The following is a 5,000-nucleotide window of genomic DNA, read 5'->3' as shown; positions in this document are numbered from 1 at the left end:
CATTGATGGTCGGTTGCAAAGAAAATGCGCGATTGCTCGTGTCGGGGCCTGGCAAGCCAAGGCCAAGCGAGCCATGGCAACGCGGATGATGGCTCGCTAGTGCTGGCGCCGTGCACAGTGGCCTCGCACACTCGCCCTGCACGCTTCCCTTGCACGCAGCCTTGCACACTAGCCTCGCATGCGAGCCTTGCACCCTAGCCATGCAAACTAGCCTTGCACGGTAGCCATGCACACAAGCCGTGCACATTAGCCATGCGCACAAGCCCCGCACACTAGCCTTGCGCACAACCCTTGCACACAAGCCATGCACTCGAGCAATGCACACAAGCCTTGCACTCAAGCAATGCACACAAGCCCTGGACACTAGCCTTGCACACGGGCCTGGCACACAAGCCTTGGGCACTAGCCTTGCGCACTAGCGTTCCACATGAGCCTTGCACACTAGCCTTGGACACTAGCCTTGCACACAGGCCTTGCACACTAGGCATGCTTGGGCGAGCTGATCCCGCATCAAGTCGACGGGTCTAGGCATTCTTGGGCGCAGATCCCGCATCGTCTCGTCGCGTCTGGGCGCAAACACGTCGCGTCTCGTTGCGTCTTCAGAAGTCGTCGCTAACAGCACCTTTGGTTGCCACTGGTGGTTAGGCTGGTTGGTTGCGCAAACCCTATAGGAGGGTGGCATGCTGGTGGGCGTTTTTGCCCGGATAGGCACTAGAATGTGCAGATTTTGGGCGTTTTTGCCTGGATAGGCTAAGGAATGGGCATGCTTTGGGCGTTTTTGCCCGGATAGGCACCGGAATGCTTGGCCTTGGCTTGTCCTAGCAAGGCATTGCTGGGTTGGGCTCCCTTGGCCTTTTGGGCGCCTTGGACGATGTCTTGCGAAGACCATGGGCACAAGGCCATGGCATATGGTGAGGAAAGGGCCACGGTTGCCAAGGTTAGGCACCGGAATGCTTGGCCTTGGCTTGCCAAAGCAGGGCATTGCTGGGTTGGGCTCCCTTGGCCTTCCGGGCGCCTTGGACACTGTCTTGGGAAGACCATGGGCACAAGGCCATGGCATATGGTGGGGAATGGACCACGGTTGCCAAGGCTAGGCATATAGAGAGGAATTGCATTTTTGCCCGGATAGGCACCGGAATGCTTGGCCTTGGCTTGCCATAGCAGGGCATTGCTGGGTTGGGCTCCCTTGGCCTTCCGGGGGCCTTGGACGCTGTCTTGGGAAGACCATGGGCACAAGGCCATGGCATATAGTGAGGAATGGACCACGGTTGGCAAGGCTAGGCATATAGAGAGGAATGGACCACGGTTGCCAAGGTTGCGCAAGTTTTGGGCATTTTTTGCCCGGATATGCCCAAGTATGCCCCGATAGGCCCGTTACGCCCCGGTATGAACGCGTATGCCCGGATAGACTCGGTATGCCTTGGGATACATGCGTATGCCCCGATAGGCTTGGTACGCCCCGATATGCGCACGTGTGCCCCAGTAGGGCTCGGTATGCCCCGGTATGTACGCGTGTGCCCCGATAGGCCCGGTATGCCCCGATATGCACACGTGTGCCCCAATAGGGGTCGGTATGCCCCGGTAGGTACGCGTGTGCCCCGTAATGCACGTTTCGCAGATCTCCCCGCATGTCCCGCCCCTATATGTAATACTTACTTACTTACTTACTTTCTTTCTTGCTTGCTTGCTTGCTTGCAATGGTTGGGAGTGCCCGGCATGCCCCGCTGCAGAGACCAAGGGCGCAATGACTTGGCACCGCGGATGCCGGGACTCCGGCACTTCCCGTGGCACTGATGGTTGGTTCCAAAGACAAAAGGCCGTGCAAGGCCACCGCACCGCGGATGATTTTGCTCGTGCTGGCGCCGTTGTGTGGCCAAAGAACATGCGCGAATGCTCGTGTCGAAGGGTTGGTGTCCTGGCCCCGCGGGTGTCACGAATGCTCGGTTGCGAAGACCATGGGACCAGAGCCATGGCACGTCGGATGATGGCTCCAGCTGGCGCCCCGGCACTTTCTGTGGCATTGATGCTCGGTTTCAAAGACAAACGTGCGCAGGGCCAGGGGACCGCGGATGACTGCTCGTGCTGGCCCCGTTGGGCGGCATTGATGGTCGGTTGCAAAGAAAATGCGCGATTGCTCGTGTCGGGGCCCGGCAAGCCAAGGCCAAGCGAGCCATGGCACGTCGGATGATGGCTCCAGCTGGCGCCCCGGCACTTTCTGTGGCATTGATGCTCGGTTTCAAAGACAAACGTGCGCAGGGCCAGGGGACCGCGGAGGACTGCTCGTGCTGGCCCCGTTGGGCGGCATTGATGGTCGGTTGCAAAGAAAATGCGCGATTGCTCGTGTCGGGGCCTGGCAAGCCAAGGCCAAGCGAGCCATGGCAACGCGGATGATGGCTCGCTAGTGCTGGCGCCGTGCACAGTGGCCTCGCACACTCGCCCTGCACGCTTCCCTTGCACGCAGCCTTGCACACTAGCCTCGCATGCGAGCCTTGCACCCTAGCCATGCAAACTAGCCTTGCACGGTAGCCATGCACACAAGCCGTGCACATTAGCCATGCGCACAAGCCCCGCACACTAGCCTTGCGCACAACCCTTGCACACAAGCCATGCACTCGAGCAATGCACACAAGCCTTGCACTCAAGCAATGCACACAAGCCCTGGACACTAGCCTTGCACACGGGCCTGGCACACAAGCCTTGGGCACTAGCCTTGCGCACTAGCGTTCCACATGAGCCTTGCACACTAGCCTTGGACACTAGCCTTGCACACAGGCCTTGCACACTAGGCATGCTTGGGCGAGCTGATCCCGCATCAAGTCGACGGGTCTAGGCATTCTTGGGCGCAGATCCCGCATCGTCTCGTCGCGTCTGGGCGCAAACACGTCGCGTCTCGTTGCGTCTTCAGAAGTCGTCGCTAACAGCACCTTTGGTTGCCACTGGTGGTTAGGCTGGTTGGTTGCGCAAACCCTATAGGAGGGTGGCATGCTGGTGGGCGTTTTTGCCCGGATAGGCACTAGAATGTGCAGATTTTGGGCGTTTTTGCCTGGATAGGCTAAGGAATGGGCATGCTTTGGGCGTTTTTGCCCGGATAGGCACCGGAATGCTTGGCCTTGGCTTGTCCTAGCAAGGCATTGCTGGGTTGGGCTCCCTTGGCCTTTTGGGCGCCTTGGACGATGTCTTGCGAAGACCATGGGCACAAGGCCATGGCATATGGTGAGGAAAGGACCACGGTTGCCAAGGTTAGGCACCGGAATGCTTGGCCTTGGCTTGCCAAAGCAGGGCATTGCTGGGTTGGGCTCCCTTGGCCTTCCGGGCGCCTTGGACACTGTCTTGGGAAGACCATGGGCACAAGGCCATGGCATATGGTGGGGAATGGACCACGGTTGCCAAGGCTAGGCATATAGAGAGGAATTGCATTTTTGCCCGGATAGGCACCGGAATGCTTGGCCTTGGCTTGCCATAGCAGGGCATTGCTGGGTTGGGCTCCCTTGGCCTTCCGGGGGCCTTGGACGCTGTCTTGGGAAGACCATGGGCACAAGGCCATGGCATATAGTGAGGAATGGACCACGGTTGGCAAGGCTAGGCATATAAAGAGGAATGGACCACGGTTGCCAAGGTTGCGCAAGTTTTGGGCATTTTTTGCCCGGATATGCCCAAGTATGCCCCGATAGGCCCGTTACGCCCCGGTATGAACGCGTATGCCCGGATAGACTCGGTATGCCTTGGGATACATGCGTATGCCCCGATAGGCTTGGTACGCCCCGATATGCGCACGTGTGCCCCAGTAGGGCTCGGTATGCCCCGGTATGTACGCGTGTGCCCCGATAGGCCCGGTATGCCCCGATATGCACACGTGTGCCCCAATAGGGGTCGGTATGCCCCGGTAGGTACGCGTGTGCCCCGTAATGCACGTTTCGCAGATCTCCCCGCATGTCCCGCCCCTATATGTAATACTTACTTACTTACTTACTTTCTTTCTTGCTTGCTTGCTTGCTTGCAATGGTTGGGAGTGCCCGGCATGCCCCGCTGCAGAGACCAAGGGCGCAATGACTTGGCACCGCGGATGCCGGGACTCCGGCACTTCCCGTGGCACTGATGGTTGGTTCCAAAGACAAAAGGCCGTGCAAGGCCACCGCACCGCGGATGATTTTGCTCGTGCTGGCGCCGTTGTGTGGCCAAAGAACATGCGCGAATGCTCGTGTCGGAAGGGTTGGTGTCCTGGCCCCGCGGGTGTCACGAATGCTCGGTTGCGAAGACCATGGGACCAGAGCCATGGCACGTCGGATGATGGCTCCAGCTGGCGCCCCGGCACTTTCTGTGGCATTGATGCTCGGTTTCAAAGACAAACGTGCGCAGGGCCAGGGGACCGCGGATGACTGCTCGTGCTGGCCCCGTTGGGCGGCATTGATGGTCGGTTGCAAAGAAAATGCGCGATTGCTCGTGTCGGGGCCTGGCAAGCCAAGGCCAAGCGAGCCATGGCAACGCGGATGATGGCTCCAGCTGGCGCCCCGGCACTTTCTGTGGCATTGATGCTCGGTTTCGAAGACAAACGTGCGCAGGGCCAGGGGACCGCGGAGGACTGCTCGTGCTGGCCCCGTTGGGCGGCATTGATGGTGTGTTGCAGAGAGCATGTGCGATTGCAAGTGTCGGCCGGGTTTGGGTTCCCTTGGGCTTTCGGGTGCCTTGGACGCTGTCTTGCGAAGACCATGGGCACAAGGCCCCGTCCTGGCCCCTTGTTCGATTCGCTCTCGTCTTGCGCTTGCTTCCAAGGTCCTCCATGACCTTCCCCATGGCCTTGCTAGATCCCCCCCATGACGCATGACCTCTGTCCGTTGATTGGTTTTGAGTGCACACCATGCCCGGCTTGGCACCGTGTTGTCGCGTGAGTGGCATTTGGATCGTGCATGCTGGTGGGCTACCTGCCAATGCGCACAAGCCTTGCACACTAGCCTTGCGCACGAGCCTTGCACAAAAGCCTTGGACACAAGCCTTGCGCACAA

The sequence above is a fragment of the Tasmannia lanceolata genome, unplaced genomic scaffold, assembly GCF_043159265.1.
Source record: "Tasmannia lanceolata isolate RefF3 unplaced genomic scaffold, GAP_Taslan_0.1 ptg000147l, whole genome shotgun sequence".
In the NCBI taxonomy this organism is placed as follows: domain Eukaryota; kingdom Viridiplantae; phylum Streptophyta; class Magnoliopsida; order Canellales; family Winteraceae; genus Tasmannia; species Tasmannia lanceolata.
The sequence above is the reverse complement of the archived record's forward strand: the minus strand, read 5'-3'. Positions refer to the sequence as shown.